This window comes from Rhododendron vialii, chromosome 2a (assembly GCF_030253575.1).
Source record: "Rhododendron vialii isolate Sample 1 chromosome 2a, ASM3025357v1".
In the NCBI taxonomy this organism is placed as follows: domain Eukaryota; kingdom Viridiplantae; phylum Streptophyta; class Magnoliopsida; order Ericales; family Ericaceae; genus Rhododendron; species Rhododendron vialii.
The window spans coordinates 29,079,276-29,099,386 of NC_080558.1; the positions used below are offsets into that span (position 1 = coordinate 29,079,276).

General features: G+C 42.3%; 1 long non-coding RNA gene across 1 annotated transcript; it reads right to left on the reverse strand.

The window, feature by feature from the left end:
* Nucleotides 1–370: 370 nt before the first annotated feature.
* Nucleotides 371–1,422, reverse strand: LOC131316660 (uncharacterized). Its single transcript, XR_009197218.1, has 4 exons — nt 1,339–1,422; nt 995–1,229; nt 591–721; nt 371–473 (listed from the first exon to the last, which is right to left on the reverse strand). It is a non-coding gene; the product is annotated as an uncharacterized LOC131316660 (long non-coding RNA).
* Between the last annotated feature and the right edge of the window lie 18,689 nt (nt 1,423–20,111).

The following is a 20,111-nucleotide window of genomic DNA, read 5'->3' on the forward strand; positions in this document are numbered from 1 at the left end:
GGAGATGGCTAGAGTCATCAGGCGAGATCAGAGATGGAGTTGGATTAGAAGAAGGAACCAGTTGTGGTGGAGCCCCAGGGCAAAGATCGAAAGGTTTGTGGATGGGGTTGGAAGGAGAAGACTGAATGGGGATAGATATAGATGGGGTAGATGAGTCTGGGAAGAACGGATTAGGGGAGAAATTTTGAGGATTGAAACCTCTTTGCTTCCTACGAACCTCATTTGAGTCAACAGCCTTGATCCCTAGACCTTCACACATGGAAATTGAACCATCTCCCATGGTGAACGACTGTAAACCTAGAATCGCCTCACATGGCTTAGCACCAGCCTTGTTTTCTTTTGTTGGCGTTGTTGAGTAACTAGATATTGTGTACAAGGTGTTGTATGTCGAACTTTACAATTGTACACTGCTAACTAATCCAGGGTCATCAAAGAGTTCCAAGCAAGCAATGCAGCCCCAAAGCAGACTCCACCTGAAGAATCAAAGGGAATTCTTGATTGGTTAATCCATGGCAAAAACTTAACATGACATGACGAGAGAAAAAAAAAAACTAGTCATTGAAAAGGGGAAATTGGGAAAGAATGCCAACCTTTGGTCTAATTGGACTAGCCTTGGGATAGGTCTTCTGGATACAAGCAATAACTTCTTTACTTATATCCCACTTCTTATTAGCTTCAAGCACACCACCAACCATCACAACTGAGAAAGAGCCATTTCCATCTGTAATTAAAGACCAATATGCATTTAGAAGCTGCTACATCTCATGAAACATGACCACAGAAGAGGGTGAGGGGGTTTGGCTCCAAACTCTTAAGACCAAATGCTTGTTTAGTAGTTATAGATTGTATCACAAAATGACCTGAGGTCAAATCAAAGATAACATCCATCTCAAAACTCCACATTTTTGGAGCTACACTAAAACCCCTATCTGGTTTTTCTCCTTACATTGTTGAAATAAAAATACAACTTAAAGTTCATATAATAAGGTTTTACCGGGTTCACTCAAGCAAAGTCTTTTAACAATTGCTTTCATAACTAGAGCCAATTCTTTGACTGCATCATCCAAAGTCCAGTTAGCTATTTGATCTCTAGCTTCTGCATATCTAGGAAAAGCGGGATCAAGGGCTGTAGAATATTATTTGTAAGCATTGGTTGTGGACCACGGTCATCATGAGCCCTTATTCTCAATCAACAGCCACAACAAAATAGAAACCCTCCTTCGAATGTGCTGTGAGAAAAGGGGGAAAAAGGAGTTTTGACGGCATGTGAAAAATAGAAGTTTAGAGGGGTCAACCAATTTGCAAATGATATTTGATAACAGAGAGAGAGAGAGAGACCTTGGTGGTGGGGGTTGAACAAGGGGGGGTTGGATTCACGCTTCGATATTGTTCTTCCATTTCTTCTTCGTCGTTCGTTCTTCTGTGTGTGTGTGTGTTATGCATGAATGAAAGGGGAAAACTAAAATTAGTTTATTCAAACCCTAACCCTCTCTGTGTTACGCATGAATGGAAGGGGAAAACTAAAATTAGTTCATTCAAGCCCTAACCCTAATCGAATTCAAAACAGAGAGAGAGAGAGAGAGAGAGAGAGAGAGAGAGAGAGAGAACGAGGCTTTTTAGTTCGAGCCAAATAAAGCCCTAAATTTGGTTTGAATCCCTAAATCGCAAAAAATGTAGAGATTCAAAATAGAGAGATAGAGATTTGAGATCGAGAGATTAGAAAGAGACAGATACCTTGTTCCATAGCTCTAGATCTTCTTGTTCTTCATCTGTGTTCTTCGTCTTCGTCGTCTTTGGTTCTCTCTCTCTCTCTCTCTCTCTCTCTCTCTCTCTCTCTCTCTCTCTCGTTTCAGCGTGAAATGGAAATGAAAGGGAAGGGACCCGTTTGTGAAAGACCCGTGACCTGCGAGATAATTTGACCCGACCCAATCCCCATGTTACCTGCAAGTTCCAACGGCGTACGATGGAGTCCCGCACCAATCAAAATTTTTGGGATCCCTTAGGGGAACCAGAGTGTGTGTGTGTCTATATATATATATATATATATATATATATATATATATATATATATATATATTAAACCTTTAAAACCTTCTAAAGTTCCTCTTTATGATTGAACTTCTTAACTAACGCTGCTACTCAATAAAAGAGAAAGGAAATAACCTTTCGAAGGGTTACCTACTGCTAAATGACTCCCAAATATTGGGAATATAAGGCTTCAAATGCCTTCCATTCATCTTTCTTCGATGGATGTATCCATTTAAGTTTCTTAAATGATATGCTCCTCCTTTCAAAACTCTGTGGATTTGGAAAGGTCCAACCCATGTTGGAGCCCATTTCCCTAATCCATCCATTCTAATTCTTCTATCTTTGATGGGCAAGAAAACTTTCCACACAAAATCTCCCTCATCTAAGCTTCGAAGAGCTACCCTTTTATTGTAACTTCATGCTATTCTAGCTTTTTGTAACATAATCTGGTCTAAAGCTTTTACCATAGCTTCATCGATGTCTTCTAATTCCGTGTGCATGGCCTGATGATATACTTCTGTTCCTAAATCATTTTGAGATGCCACTCTTTGGGATCTCTATGTGATTTTCATAGGTAAAACAACATCATGTCCATAAGTTAGAGCAAAAGGAGTAGTTCATGTGCTAGTTGTAGGGAGGTATTCCCGAGCAGATACATTTAGTTACCAAACACGTGATGTTTGGGAACACGTGGTAAATACGACTGGACTTATCGCCGAGCAGTTCGGTGAACAGCGGTATGGACCAGTGATATGAGAAGTCATGGCTATAAATAGACTGTTCGGTTATGATACAGCCGAACAGATGTTGTAAAGAACCTAGCACGTGATACGAGTGATCACGGGTTGAAAGCAATGCAATCGATATCCGAATAAATGGTACGTGGGACCATAGTTTGAATATAGACAGGACAGTCATCATGCTAAACAAGTGTTCGGCAATATGGACCAGTGACATGAGAAGTCAATGGTCCAGGAAGGTTGTACGGGCTCAAGGACCAGTTACATGTGAGGTAACTGGTCCAAGCCGTCTGTTCGGCTATGAGACGGCCGAACAAATATGGAACTCCAATCGAGAGTAGGAGCAGAGAGAATAACTCTGGAAGATTCCAGAATAGTCATGTCTCATATAGGGATAAAGATCCCAAGAATATAGGATCTGAGAAAGATACCCAACGAGTATGGGATGTTCGGCTCTTAAAGGAAAAGAATCCTAAAAGGACTCTTTTCCATAAACTGATAAAGGAAACGAGACTCCTTGATATTCTGGGTTTCCTATACGAGTTAAGGAATCCTATGGCAATAAGGATGCTTGGACAGCAAGCATCCATAGATCTATAAATATGAGGAAAACCTAGAGGTGAGAGGTACGCAATATTGCATTATTATTGCTTTCCTACTGATAATTAGGGCTGAGTTTTCTAGTACGTGATACTAACAAAAGCATCGGAGGGCCTTTGCCACGAGAGGCAAAGGTGCACTCACCCCCTGTCTATTTTGCAGATTAGGGTTCAGACGTCGAGCTAGGGTTCCGGTGAAGAGGCACGAATAAGCCGTTGCGATCCAGTTGATTCGAAGTACCAATTGTTTTCATCCCCCTACAATTGGCGCCGTCTGTGGGAAACGAAAGAATTCCCTTTTGAAATACGACCATGGTGGAAGTAACTCCAGCAACACCGCATGAACCAAAAGACGTGTTAGATGAGGGAAGGGACAAATCCCCACCTGGGGCTCCGAGAAAGCCCCAGGGTGGGCACAGAAGGAACACGAGTAAGGACCACCCCCTTACCGTGCATCATAACTCCAAAAATAGAGGAGATGGAGAGACGGCTTCAAGATCCACGAGAAGGAGTAAATCCCGTCAAAGGGATGAATCGATCGCGCACTCCAGGAGTGTGCACCATAGTGACGACGTTCTTGATAGAAAGAGGCAAGAAGTCGAGGAATATGCTCGTCTGATTAAAAAACGAGAGCATGAGATCAGAGAATTGGAAAGAATTAGGGAGCATCCGGAGGATTCTGGCCTGTCTCGAGGAAATTCTAGAGGCAGTAGGTATGCTATGGTACAATACAGAAAAGATCCTTCACGAGGAAGAAGGAGCAGAAGTCCTGTCATAGGGCGTCATGAAGCTTCTCCACGGAAAAGGGGAAGAAAAAGTAGAAGCCGAACACCAGAGAGAAGGACTTCTTCACGAAAAAGGAGGAGCAGAGACCGGAGTTCTACCCCCGAGGAAGAGGACACGAGAAAGCATCATCGAGACAGGTACGAGAGACCTGATGCTGATTGGGTCAAGGCTTCGGCCCATAAGTCAAAGGAGCAAGAGGATGGGACAGTGACTGCACGAGAAGCAGCACGCAAGGCCCTGAGTAATATTGCAGCCTCTCCCTTTACAAAGAGGCTACAAGAAGCAAGGTTGCCGAGCAGAGTGAAGCACGGTGCATTCGTACTTTACGAGACGAATACGGATCCCGTAGCTCACATACAGCATTACCAACAAGCCATGTTTATGCATGAGGGGGATGATTCCATCTTGTGCAAGATGTTTCCCTCCAGTCTTGGCAAGGTGGCTTTATCCTGGTTTCATAAGTTGGCCCCACGATCCATACGAGGATGGAGGCAGTTGGCAGAGGAATTCACTGCTCGTTTTTTAACAAGCAGAAAGGCCCCAAAGACTTTTGAGAGTCTTTCCACCATGAAGCAGGAGGAGAACGAGCAGATCAGGGATTATGCAAAGAAGTACTGGGAAACTTTCAACGAGATTGAAAGTTGCAGTGAAGAGTATGCAATTGCTACGTTCAAAACTGGTTTGCCTGTTCGGGGGGAGCTGCGCCGTTCATTGAATAAACATCCAGTAGCCACCTTGGCTAAATTGATGGAACGGATAGAGCAACACGCCAGAATGGAGGATGACATACTCCGTGAGGATGGCAGGACGGTTGCCGAACAGCAGAAGGCACCTGCCAAAAAGGTGGATAAGCCAGAACCCAAGTCTTACAAAGACAGAAGGGAGTACGGGCAGGCTAAGAAGGAGGCATACAAGGACAAGCAAGCTCCTGACCCCAAGTCCTTCTTTTCTATCACTACGGTTTGGAAAGAGCCAATATACAGGATTCTTTATCGAATAAAGAATCAGCCATATTTTAAATGGCCCCCAAGTCTAGGTGGAGACAAAGATGCAAAGCGTGCTACGAATCAGCACTGCAGTTATCACAAAGATTGGGGCCATATGACCGAGGATTGTGAGGTATACAAGAGGCACCTTGATGATTTGGTCTCTCGGGGCTATCTCAAGGAGTTTATCCAGGAGGACCCTAAAGAGAAAGGGAAGGCCATGGAACTGGGTTACGAGCAACACCCTAAAGGCGTGATCCATATGATACATGGGCTGGCTGCACCTTATACGAGGAGTGAGGTGAGGCTGTTGCAAAGACAGGTCAAGCATGATCAGCACGTGATGCGGTTGGGAAAAAAGAGAGGGAGAGAGACTAATGCATGCAACGAGAGCATGGCATTTAGTGACGATGATTTGGCGGAGGTCCAAATACCCCACAATGATGCATTGGTCGTAACCCTCCGAGTTGGGGAGTACGACATCGAAAGAATTCTAGTGGACTCGGGGAGCTGTACAGAGGTGTTGTACTATGATGCATTCAAGAAGCTGGGCCTGGCCCAATCAGACTTAGAACAGTCTACAACGCCTCTTATTGGGTTCGGTGCAGGAGCAGTCTGGCCCCTCGGAAAGGTAACGTTACCTGTTCGGGCCGGATCAGTAGTGCTGAGAACAGATTTTTTGGTGGTCGATGTCCCATCTTCCTATAACGCGATTATAGGAAGGACTTGGTTGCACAAAATGAGAGCAGTTTCCTCGACTTATCACCAGATGGTGAAGTTCCCAGGATCAAATGGGATTGAAGTCCTTAAAGGAAACCAGAAGGTGGCACAGCAATGCTTGATTTCCATCATCAAGACAGCCCCAAAGGTCCACCATGTTCACACACTGGAAGTGCCAGATCAACCAACCATCGAGGACGTTGGGAGAAGCCCGGCTGAAAAAGTGGTTGAAGGCCTGGAGAAGATTCAGATCAACGAGATTGATCCTGAAAGATATTTTTTGATTGGGAAATCATTACCAGCAGACGAAAAGGTTGAGTCGATAAGATTTCTAAAGGAATACATTGATGTTTTTGCATGGATGCCAGAGGAAATGCCCGGGGTGGATGCAGACGTGATCTGTCATCATTTAAACATTGACCCTCAACACAAGCCGATCATTCAGAAAAAACGAAGGGCTGCCGCGCAGCATGTAGATGCAGTGATTGAAGAGGTCGATCGTTTATTGGAGGCCAAGGCAATACGTGAAGTCTATTACCCAGAGTGGTTATCCAACACTGTTGTGGTAAAGAAGAAGAACGGAAAGTGGCGTGTCTGCGTGGACTTCACAGACCTGAACAAGGCATGTCCTAAGGACAGTTTTCCTTTGCCTAGGATTGACCAATTGGTTGATGCAACCTCTGGCTACGAGCGAATGAGTTTTCTCGATGCATATCGAGGATATCATCAGATTGCTATGTTTGAACCTGATCAAGAGAAGACTTCGTTCATCACACCACGAGGGTTATACTGTTACAGTGTTATGCCCTTTGGACTAAGGAATGCTGGGGCTACATACCAAAGACTTGCAACCATTATGTTCAAGAAGCTCATCGGGAAGACTTTGGAAGTTTACATAGATGATATGGTGGTAAAGAGTCGAGAAAAGGGAGGGCATATTTCTGATCTAAGAGAAGTGTTCGAAATCCTGAGGAAGTATAAGCTGAAACTCAACGCCTCGAAGTGTGCATTTGGAGTTGGTTCAGGAAAATTCCTGGGCCATTTGGTAACTTTGAGAGGGATAGAGGCAAATCCCGATCAGATTGATGCCTTACAAAGACTACAGAGTCCCAAAACTACCAAGGAAGTCCAAAGGCTGACTGGAATGGCAGCAGCACTTAACAGATTCATCAGCAGGTCAAGCGATAAATGCAGACCCTTTTTTCAGCTATTGAAAAAGAGGGAGGGATTTGAATGGGGAGCAGAATGTGAGCAAGCTTTCCAGGATCTGAAGAAATACCTGGCCGAGCCCCCACTGTTGTCAACTCCACGGCCAGGTGAGTCTTTAATTCGGTACTTAGCTGTTTCCGAGCATGCAGTGAGTGCAGTCTTGTTGAGGGACTTGGGGATCGAACAAATCCCCATCTATTATGTTAGCAAGACGTTGTTGAATGCAGAGACGGGATATCTGCCCTTAGAAAAACTTGTCCTGGCACTTAGGACAGCAACCAGGAAATTGCCACACTACTTCCAAAGCCATAAGGTTGTGGTTTATACTGAGTATCCATTAAAATCACTGCTTCGAAAGGCAGATTTCTCGGGACGGATCTCGACATGGTCCGTAGAGTTAAGTCAGTATGATCTCGAGTATCAGCCACGTACAGCAATTAAAGGCCAGGTATTGGCTGATTTTGTGGCAGAGTTTTCCCCCACTGTTGCTCCTTTGCCTCCTACGAGAAAGGAACAGGCAGCTAAGACATCATCCTTGAAGGATCAACCCGTAGCCGAACAGGATCCCAAAGAATGGAAGTTATTCGTTGATGGATCAGCGTGCAATACTGGTTCTGGAATTGGAGTTGTCCTCTTTCCTCCTCAAGGAGTTCTCATAGAACTCTCTGTTCGGCTTGGATTCAGTGCATCGAATAATGTGGCTGAATATGAAGCACTCTTGGCTGGGTTAAGAAGTGCGAAGACCCTTAAAGCAAAACGGGTCAGGGTGTATTGTGATTCCCAGCTTGTTGTGAATCAACTGTCCGGAGAGTACGAGACTCGGAATGAAAAGATGGTAGCCTACGTGCAGGCAGCAAAAGACTTGCTTGATACCTTCGAGAGGGTATATATTGAGCAAATAAGTTCTGGACAGAATGCTCATGCAGATTCTTTAGCTTGGTTGGCTGCAGCAGTACCAACAAAGTTTAAAAGAAGGGTGGCAGTAGAATACCTCAACGAGCCGAGCATTGGGAGGAGTGTAGACTTGGTCTTGGACGTGAACCAAGGGCCAAGTTGGATGGACCCAATAATGGAGTTCTTACGAGACGAGATACTCCCTTCTGATAAAAAGGAGGCCCACAAGATAAGAGTCAAATCTGCTAGGTTTTGGCTGTCCCCAGAGGGTAAGTTGTATAGGAAATCCTTTACGGGTCCCTATTTGCTATGCGTACATCCTGAGATGGTACAGAAGTTCCTTCGTGAAATCCACGAGGGAACGTGTGGGAGCCATGCTGGAGGCAGATCTATTGCCCACCGAGCAATTACGCAAGGCTATTGGTGGCCACACATGCAAGAAGATGCAAAGGTGTATGTAAAGATTTGTGAGAAGTGTCAAAAATTCTCACCAATGATTCGAACACCCGCCGAAGATCTGGTGCCTTTGACAAGTCCCTGGCCTTTTGCTCAATGGGGGATGGATATCGTGGGTCCATTGCACAAAGCAACTGGGAATCGAAAATTCCTGCTTGTTGCAACTGACTATTTTACAAAGTGGATTGAGGCAGAACCACTGGCCAAAATCACTGAGCCTATGATAGAAAGGTTCGTGTGGAAAAGCATCATCACTCGTTTTGGGGTCCCTTATTCATTGATTACAGACAATGGATCCCAATTCCAGAAGAAATTCAAGGCTTTTTGTGCCCAGTATGGAATAAGAAATTTTTATTCCACCCCAGCCTACCCTCAGAGTAATGGGCAAGCAGAGGCGTCTAATAAAACTATCCTTGATGGAATCAAGAAAAGACTTGACAAAGCTAAGGGAAAATGGCCTGACGAATTACCATTGGTCCTGTGGGCTCATCGAACAACGCCTAGGAGGTCTACGGGAGAGACCCCCTATTCGTTGGCATTTGGAACAGAGGCTGTCATACCTCTGGAAGTGGGTCTGCCGACCAACAGGACAGCTCTGGTTGAAAGTGGAGGCAATGACAGGGCCCTTCAAATCGAGCTTGACCTTGCCGAGGAGAGGAGAGAAAAAGCCTTGGTACATCTTGCTTCTTACCAAGAACAGCTGATGAAAAGCTACAACAAGCATGTTCACCCTCGAGAATTTGGTGTTGGGGACCTCGTGCTACGAAAAGTGCTCGGCAACACCAAGGTGGCCAACGAAGGCAAGCTGGGGGCCAACTGGGAGGGCCCATATAGAGTAACTGAGATTGTAGGCATAGGAGCCTATCAATTGGCAGATTTGGATGGTGATCCAATTCCAAGGCCTTGGAATGTTCATAATTTACGAAAGTTCTTTGTTTAGAAGTATTAAATCCTGTTTTGGATTTACACTACGTGATTGTGTGGGAATTACGAATATAATTCCTTTGTTCTAGTTTTGATTGTTTTTTAAAAAGGGTACGAGTAACGCCCTCTTGCGTTTTACAGATTATGAATACAATCACTTCTTTCGAATAACTGTTGTGGTATTTAAATACGAACTACGAGTTTGGTTCTCCTTATTCGTATTGGGGAGCAGGGTATACCTTTTGAGTATGTGAGACTTGGGTATACATTTGAATGCAAGTATGAACACACTTGTATGTCTTTTCTTAAAGTACGTGATACTTAGCAAGTATGAAAATACTTGTTTTCTTTTAAACAAATACAAGTACGAAATACTTGTATGGACGTTCAAAGTACGAGATACTTATATGGTGTTTTAAGTACGTGATACTTGAGAACCTATATTGGCTTGACTTAAATGTAAGCCACATTTAGTTCAGTACGTGAAACTGAAACACAAGTACGAGACACTTGTGTGATGTTCTAAGTACGTGATACTTAGCAAGTATGAAAATACTTGTTTTCTTTTAAACAAATACAAGTACGAAATACTTGTATGGACGTTCAAAGTACGAGATACTTATATGGTGTTTTAAGTACGTGATACTTGAGAACCTATATTGGCTTGACTTAAATGTAAGCCACATTTAGTTCAGTACGTGAAACTGAAACACAAGTACGAGACACTTGTGTGGTGTTCTAAATACGTGATACTTAACAAGTATGAATACACTTGTAAAGTACTAAACTTAAAACAGTACGAGACACTGGGAAACAAATGTTTTGAAGTACGTGACACTTAAACAAAATTAAGTATGTGAAACTTAACAGGCGTGAAAGATTTGCTAAAAAGTACGAAATACTTATGCAAACAAATGATACGACATACTTAGATTGAAACATTGCATACGAACAGTTGCAGCAACAAAGGACGCCGAGCAAAACATAAGGTTATGCCACGAAGGGCCGAATACCTGTGTTAACAAAGTATTTAAACTGAACTGGTGCCTCACAGGGCCAAAGTATGCTTATGGTCACGCAGGACCAGCAACCAAAACAATTCTTATACTTACCAAATCAATCCACATTCTGGACCTCTGAAGTATCAGTGTTGATCTCAGTATCAGCACCACCCTCGACTACATTCTCTTCCAAGTTGATGGGCTCAATAGGTACATCCCGAGCAGGAGCTTCAGTAGGATCCACATCCGTGGGGATATCTTCCTCAGCATTGGCAAATTCTTCAATTTGCCGTTCAAAGTCTTCCTCTGGATGACCTGCTGGCTCTGGAGTGTCTTCAATGTTTTGAACACGGGTGCTAGGCAGCTCGTTGTCAACCCAGAAGGGTGAATCCTCAGCAACCCCTAGTTTTGTCAGACAGGTTTCCCAGCTGGCAATCCAGACCTGGTCCTGTAAAGCTGGCATCTGTTCCACGTAGCTGGCAGTTGTGGCATCATAGCCCTTCTGGTAGCCATCTTCATATGATGCTTTTTTGGTGTTATCGATCTCCAACAGTGCCTGATTGAGCCCCTCCTCAGCAGCTCCAAGTTTGTTTTTGGCCTCAACGAAGTCTGCTTTGGCTTTGTCTCTTTCCCTTTCAAGTCTAGTAATCGTACGAAGCAGTCTGGTATTGTTGTTCAGCAATGTGATCCTCTCATTATCAGCATCTTCAAACTTTTGGCCCAACGAGACCATCTTTTGGATGAACTGACAAAACACCGAATAGAAGATAATGAGAATATCCATGGTACACGAAATATGCACAAAGACTTATGTGGAAAAAGTTAAGTCACATTACCTTAATACCACTGACAAGTCCAGTGGCGACAAGCCGATCAGGAGTAGCTTCAGACTCCTTCTGCATATCCACAGGGAGCAGTAGACCTTGGGCAAGGGCGAGTGCTGTCTCCGAAGAGCTGGCACTGTCCCCAATGTGAACAGGCCGATCACCCCTAATGAGATTAGGGGTCCAGCTTTCGGGAAGCACTGGAGTACTCGAAGAAGGGGGTTGTTGGACTACAGTAGTAGTTTGGTTGAGAGGTTCTCCAGTCTCTTCGCTCCTGGGACGTTTGTCCCGATGAGCATCAGTAGCCTCAACTGGACTATCTTCCCGAGGAGACGATGATGATCTTGCAGATCCCCCCCTATTGCGACGTGAACGCGGGGGAGGGGCGCCAGTTGATGCTACCCTATTGGTAGCACCTCGTCCCCGTGAGGAGACAGTGAGTAACGAACTGAGGTTGATGGGTTGGTGTGTCATCGTACCTGAGGTTGGAGGTGATCGAGAATATCCGGATGAGGACGACTGACTGGTAATTTGGTGAAGAACGGGTTGTTGTTCGGCAATGAGTTGCCTGCGGCGTGATCTCCTGAGTACCACACGTGTTTGAGGTATACCGTCAGGAATAACAATATCACCTGACTGGCCGGCAAGAGTGACACCACCAGCTTGAAGCCTTGAACTGTGTGGTTGGGGAACAGTGGATGTAGACGCGGCACTAGTGCTGGGATGGGCGAGTCTTCTGTCAATGACCCCTCTATACGAAGGCTCGTATCCCAGCAGTATATCAGCGTCTCGACCCCGACCAGCTGTTCGGGTACCTGATTCTCCTGTATATTTTAGTATCCTGTTAATGTCCCCTGCTCGGACATAGCTCGGCTCACGTCTAGGACGTTTGTTAACGTTTTCAGCTGCAAGTTTCAAATTGAAAAACCAAATTTAGTTCATAAGAAAGCTACGAGAAAGCAGTAAATGAAGAAATTGCAAAAGATAAAAAGCAAGAGCATACGTGGATAACCCCATATGTGGGGGCAATGGAGCCCTATCACTTGGCCATCTTCCCCTAAGGGCTCGAATGCTCCAGTCACATAGAGGAAGTCGATCTCGTGGTCACGAGCAGAATCTGGCAGATTGAGCACGAAGCGCTTTTCTGCCCTTCTAACTTTGAAATAGTAGGTATTATAGTCAGGGTTTAGTACAATACTGTACCACCACTGAATATCCCAAATTCCTAACTGGGTCCCTAGAATCCTATTCAAAGCTATTACACCCATTATCAGCCTAAAGACATTTGTTGATACTTGCATGGGGGTGAGTCGATACCAGTTTAGGATCTGACGGAGTAGTGGGTGAAGAGGAAATCGGACCCCACCTTCGACGATGGCCACGATAGGGATGCACATTCTATCCCAGGAGCCACCATCCCTATCTGCTCCTAAAGGGGCGAGTTCGAGCCCCACATTATCAGGGATACTATACTCAGACCTAAATGCCGCCATGGCAGTTGGGGTTTCACAGAGTTTCCTAAACTTACTGGGTCTAGGAGGGGTATCACGTTCATCCGCCATGGATATACTCGAAGAAAACGTAAATGAAAGAATGGTCGTGATTGAAACCCTAGAAGTGACCACAATCTGAGAATGAAATCTCAGATGAAAACCTAAGCAGAAGAAATGGAGTTGGAACGAGAGTCTTACAAACGATACCGTGATGAATTCTTGGAGTGCAATCGAATTTGCAGATGGCGGCAATGGCAGATAGCGGGATGCTTTCGCCTGGTTTTTAGAGAGACTGAAAGTTCGAGTTCTGGGTAAAAGACCAGACGGAGCCCTTTCAGGGGTTTAAGGGTGAGAGACGGAGACGAAACGTCTCCTCTCACACCGTTACAGGAAAAAGTAACGGAAAGCAGAAACCGTTCTGACGCCGTTTCATAGAACGTCAGTTCGAATTTAATGCGTGGCATATGAAACATGCCACGTGGAGTCATTACCTCGAGATGGTATAATGACAGAGGCGCCAAAAGGCATCAATGAAGTATTGAAATTATGACTGCACGGGATCAAAAGAGTTTGGTCTAGATAGAATTCTGTTTCTAAGCGTCATATATTACCCCCGAACAGTGGTAAATACATGAAGCTGGGGAGCAATTGTAGGGAGGTATTCCCGAGCAGATACATTTAGTTACCAAACACGTGATGTTTGGGAACACGTGGTAAATACGACTGGACTTATCGCCGAGCAGTTCGGTGAACAGCGGTATGGACCAGTGATATGAGAAGTCATGGCTATAAATAGACTGTTCGGTTATGATACAGCCGAACAGATGTTGTAAAGAACCTAGCACGTGATACGAGTGATCACGGGTTGAAAGCAATGCAATCGATATCCGAATAAATGGTACGTGGGACCATAGTTTGAATATAGACAGGACAGTCATCATGCTAAACAAGTGTTCGGCAATATGGACCAGTGACATGAGAAGTCAATGGTCCAGGAAGATTGTACGGGCTCAAGGACCAGTTACATGTGAGGTAACTGGTCCAAGCCGTCTGTTCGGCTATGAGACGGCCGAACAAATATGGAACTCCAATCGAGAGTAGGAGCAGAGAGAATAACTCTGGAAGATTCCAGAATAGTCATGTCTCATATAGGGATAAAGATCCCAAGAATATAGGATCTGAGAAAGATACCCAACGAGTATGGGATGTTCGGCTCTTAAAGGAAAAGAATCCTAAAAGGACTCTTTTCCATAAACTGATAAAGGAAACGAGACTCCTTGATATTCTGGGTTTCCTATACGAGTTAAGGAATCCTATGGCAATAAGGATGCTTGGACAGCAAGCATCCATAGATCTATAAATATGAGGAAAACCTAGAGGTGAGAGGTACGCAATATTGCATTATTATTGCTTTCCTACTGATAATTAGGGCTGAGTTTTCTAGTACGTGATACTAACAAAAGCATCGGAGGGCCTTTGCCACGAGAGGCAAAGGTGCACTCACCCCCTGTCTATTTTGCAGATTAGGGTTCAGACGTCGAGCTAGGGTTCCGGTGAAGAGGCACGAATAAGCCGTTGCGATCCAGTTGATTCGAAGTACCAATTGTTTTCATCCCCCTACACTAGTTCTTTTTGTATTTCTGTATGCCCATAAAGTATCTAACAACAAGCTATGCCAAATTTTTGGATTCTTATCAACCATTCTTTGAGTCCCTTTCTTGATAATTTTGTTGGTAGATTCAGTCTGGCCATTGGATTAAGTATATATCAAAGAAATTCTATGGTTATTGGCAAAAGCTTTAACCAATTTCCCTTCAAATAAGCTTTAACCAATTCCAGTGTTAACCAATTTAACAAGCTTTAACCATTCTTTGAGTCCCTTTGCTTGCTGCTATAATGGCAGTAGGTAGATGCTGATCTGTTGTTGCTGATCTGAGTTCTACATCTCTCTTGTTGCTGTTGCTGCTGCTGCTGCTTATCCTGTTGCTGCTGCCATTACGGCAGCAGCTAGCTGCAGATATGTATTGTTTTGTTCATATGGTTATTGATCTATTTGGTTGCTGCTGTCCTTCATGCTTTCAAGAAGGTAATTCAAGTTGTGCAGGTAGGCATTCGAAAGTGTATGACATTTGAGATGTCTTCTCATATGTAAATTGGTTACTTTCATAGTCAGTTTGGCTCTTTCTCTTAGTCAGGTTGCACTAAGTGTATCCTTTTGCCATCTGTTTCATATGCCTCTGTTAGATGGATAGGAAACAGTTGTTATATTTACTTCTAGTCCTATGTAGCCATTTGGCGTAGGCTCTCTCTTTTTGTTGTTTTGTTTTGTTTTCCTCCTGGGGTATGCCCCTTGTAGGCTGTATATTCGGTTAGCCTTTTTTATTTTCAAGCTATTTTACCCCAAAAAAAAAAATTTCCTTCAAATATAGATCCATTATCTACTGTTATGGTTTGAGGATTCCCAAACCTATAGATAATACCTTTTAAAAATTCAATGACATGGGTTTGTTTAACCTCCTCATAAGCTTGAGCCTCTACCCACTTAGTAAAATAATCAGTGGCTACTAAAATGAATTTATGCTTTTCTGAAGGAGGATAAACCATTCCAATCATGTCCATGGCCCATCCTCTGAAAGGCCATGATTTTATTACATATTGCAGATCAGTAACTGGTAAATGCTTAAGTGGCCCAGTCTTTTGACAAGCTTGGCATCCCTTTGCATAATCTATGTAGTCTTTCAAAATTGTTGGCCAATAGTAACCATATCTCCTTATCAACCATCTCATTTTTATACCAGCTTGGTGTGCTCCACAAATTCCTTCATGGATCTCAGTCATCACTTTAAATGCATTCACCTTGTTTAAACATTTCAAAAGAAGACCATCCATTCCTCTTTTGAATAACTCATTATTGTACATAATATAATTTATTGATTTGAGACTGGTTGCCTTATCAGTAGTGACATCAAGTTTGGTTAAGTAATTAATTAATGCTTGTCTCCAATCTACATTCTGAATTGGAGGAACATCAATCTCTAATACTTCAAAGTCACTCAACCTGTTGCTTAACATAGGTAGGGATTTTCTCAAAGTTAATTGATAAAATTCCCTCTCATTTTCAGATTAAACTTTATAACTAGATACCCTCTGAGCTATCTCATCAGATTCTTCATTAAAGAATTTGGGAATGTACGTCAAAGTAACCATAAAAAACTGAGCTATTAGTTTCTTGGCATGTTGGTAATATATCAATAAGGGTGGACTAGTGCATTGAAATAGTCCATTCAATTGATTAATTGCTAATTGAGAATCCCCAAAGATTTCAATAGTACTAACTTTCAGTTTAAGCATAATTTCCAAACATATGATTAAGGCTTTGATTATTAGAACACTGTCCTTCATTAAGTCAAAATCCATATTTGGTTTTCAAACCTTGAGGAGATTCTAGTATTATCTCCACTCTAGCCATTTGAGCTGTTTCAGATCCATCAAACCATAGTTTCCATTGTTTGATTTCAACTATAGCAGCTTCGAAGGGCTTTGACATTTTAACTCCATTAGGATGATAAGCCAAGAAATTGGCCAATGCTTGCCCTTTTACTGACTTTTAAGGAATCTACTCAAGACAAAACTCAATTAATGACACAATCCATTTCCCAATCTTCCCACTAAGCACAAGCTTTGAAAACATATGCTTAATTACATCAGTTAGAGAAATAACATAGGTTACTCTAGGCAACATATAGTACCTGAGTTTCTTAGAAGCATAAAATAAAGCTAAACATAGTTTTTCTACTGCAGCATCCTTGCATTCATAGGCATTTAGAAACCTACACTAAGATAATAAACTGCTCTCTCCTTGCCATCTTCATTGTCTTGAGCTAACAGTACTCCTATTGAGTCTTGAGTTGCTGCTAGGTACAACTTTTCTGGCTTGCTTTTGATAGGGGGCATCAGCACGGATGGATTGATTAAATACTCCTTAATGGCTTTGAAAGCATCATCATGCTTTTTAGACCACTTGAACTCTTTTCCCTCTTCATCTTCAATAAAGAAGAGAAAATTTTAGTCTTTCCTGTAGTATTAGATATAAATCTTTGAAGGAAGTTTAATTGACCAAGAAACCTTTGTAACTCCTTCTTGTTGGAAGGTGGTTTGGCTTCAATAATAGCCTTTGCTTTGTTCTTGTCAACTTGTATTCCTTTGTTATGAACTAGATAACCAAGAAATTTTCCAGCCGATGCTCTAAAAGCACACTTTTCTGGGTTTAATTTCAGTTGATAGTGCTTCATTTGTTGGATTGCCGTTTCTAAATGTTTAAAATGATCATCATTGGAGCTTGACTTCACAGTTATATCATCTATGTAACATTCCAGAAAACTTCCAACTAAATCATGAAAAATAGTATTCATAGCTCTTTGATAAGTAGCTCTAGCATTTTTTTAACCCAAATGGCATTTTGACCCATTCAAAAATTTCAATATTACTAGGGCATGCAAAAGCTATTTTATGCACATCCTCCTCTGCTATGCAGATTTGATTATATCCTAAATGCTCATCCAAAATGGATAATATTTTGTGCCCAACTGAACTGTCTACAAGCATATCAACATTAGGCATAGGATACTCATCTTTAGGAGTTGCAGTGTTAAGATTTCGAAAGTCAACACATATTCTTATGCTTCCATTCTTTTTAGGCACTGAAACTTCATTAGATAGCCATTCGACATACCTGATTGACCTAATGAAGCCTGCATCCAAAAGCCTTTGCATTTCTTTCTTAACACCTGCAATAGTTTTTGGACTCATCTTTCTAGTTGGTTGTTTGACAGGTTTGAATTGTAGCTTGATAGGTAGCTTATGCTCCACCAATCCTCTGTCCAATCTAGGTAATTCCTTATAACTCCAAGCAAAGCATTCTCTGTTGGCTCTTAACAACTCTATTAACTTAGCTTTCACATCTGGTTCAAGCTGTTTGTTAATAAGAACTGTATTAGGGTTGTCCTTGTCTCCCAATTCTACTTCCTCTAAGAGATCTTGGGATTCAACTTGCTCTTCAGATGTCAGTTGTTTATCCTCCAAATAGGGCTTATCCAACAAAGCACCTTCCAATACACTTTTCTCTTGAATCTTTTGCTTAATTCCCAGAGCAATATATCTTACCAAGCCAATGAGTTGGCTGCTTCTTCTGCCTCTTCCTTCGACTTACATCCAAGCAGCATCATCTTTTGGGGTGTCTGATTCATAATCAACAGCTTGTTTTAGCTTCGATTTCAGCTCTGCCAATTCTCCCAATTCCATCTCATTGGTTGGTCAAGTGGCAGCCTAGAGTAGTTCACTTAGAGGAACTACTTTTGATTTGTACATTTTTGCTTCAGCAAAATTTGCAGTAGCGCTAAATGGATGTGGATCAGCTTTGATTCCTTCAATACCCACTTCTTTGCCTTTCTCATAGATGACAATCATTAATTCCTGATGCATTGAAGAAGGAATACACCCATTAACATGGATCCAATCTCTTCCCAATAAAGCATTATATCTAGCATATGTATCAACTACAAAGAAAGCAGTGTCAGTTTCTATACCACCTAATGCCAATCTAATTGAAATTATTCCCTTTGCATGCTGGCATTCCCCCTGCAAATCCTGCAATGGATGTGCTAGTTGGGATCAGTTTCGCCTTTCCCTTACCCAACTTTTTCAGGGTCTGAAAGGGCAAAATATTCACTGCAGCCCCATTATCCATCAGAATTCTATTAAAAGGAATTCCTTGAAGCCTGTTGTAATATATAAAGGCCTTAAATGTTGTCTCATGGCATTAGTAGGAAGCTTAAATGGATATGAAATATCAACATAATTCAGATCAATTACCAATGGATACTTAATATCAGATGTAGAATCTGGCACAAAGCTGACACTTTCTTTTGAACTTACCTCCAAGCTATCTTGATTCTGCTCAATGTTGCATATCACATTCTCATCCATTTCCATTTGAGCCACTTCTTCCAAATCACAATTGTTGCAAATGTTGTCAAGTTCATCATAACTGTTTGTGACTTCAAAAATGTCAACTTTTTCCCATAATCAACCTTGGATCACCTCTTTACCCAAAAAAAACCTTGGATCACCTTGCGTTGAAGAATTTTTTCCGTCTTTGAAGAATTTTTTTAGAACATGGATAAACCATATTGATTTGGACTTTAGGCTGTCTCCCAAAATTGAATGTTTGAACTATCTTTGGTTGGTTTAACCGTCTCTTCTTTTCTTTCCTCTTGGACTCAGCCTCTTGCTCTGAAAGTTCCATGGGAGAAGAGCTTCCTTCCAACCCTCCTTGTTCTACCAGCATGGCCTCCAGTAAACTAGATTGGTAACTAGCCAATGAGTTGGGAGAGGGAGGATCTAAATCCTCCTCAAGCATAGCAGAGGTTACTCCTTTAAGAGTTTCCTCCCTTCGAAACTGAATTCAAAATTCATCTTCTAGGTCTTTATGATTTATGTTAAATCTTGTATTTGGCCTTGCACCTCTCCCTGATTCTTCTCTAGTTGATGACTCTCCTGACTGAAAAAGTGAGTACTTACTTTGAAGTTTCCTCTTTTGAGTTCTTGAGAGCATAGGAACCAACTGTGGTATCTTGGATTTGGGATCCCTTATTAACACCCATTGTCCAAAAGTTGAGTTTGGTGGTTTGTAAGTCTTAGTTTCACTCTTTGTTGGATCTTTGTATACCTGGAATAAATCAGGTTTAACTTGTTTCAAAAACCAATCAGGGACTCCTTTTACCAAAGTGAATTCCTCCTGATTATTTTCTCCTTTTAAGGTTGGGATTTGGCCAATGTTGGTCTTCTTTGAAGGGGGTATTTCCCTTCTTGGAGCAGGTGGAATTGGACTAGTAGGTATATCCCACTTAGAAGTTAACCAAGGTTTATTTTTCTTTATAGGCCTAACCTGTGTTGGGGCTATCCTTCTCATCCCTACTTCTTTAGGAAAAAAGCTTACTCCCTTTTCTATCCAAGTCTTTGAAAACCAAATAGTTGGCTCTGCACCCAACACATAAGTACTCCAGAAATGAGGCTTCAAGCATTGGCAAATGATTGTTACCTGAAAATATTTGTGGAAATCCAGATCCTTTTTGCTTTTGAAAATTTTGTCTTGTTCCCATATTTCATGGTTGACCAATGTATGGCTTTGCCCTTCCATGCTGAATAACATTCATATCCAATGTTACTTCTTTGTATTGCCAATACTTAACCGTTTGAACCAAAGAGGTTGGCACATTGGTATTGGCTTCAGCTTCTTCAATCTTTGGAAAAAGGATTACATCAATTCCCATTGCTTTCTCTGGGAACTTGATTCTTCCTTTCCTGATCTGTTCTTGAATCCTGTCACGAAAAACATTGCATGGTTTTTTTTTTGGGTAATTTAAACATTGTATGTTTTAGTTGAATGAGAC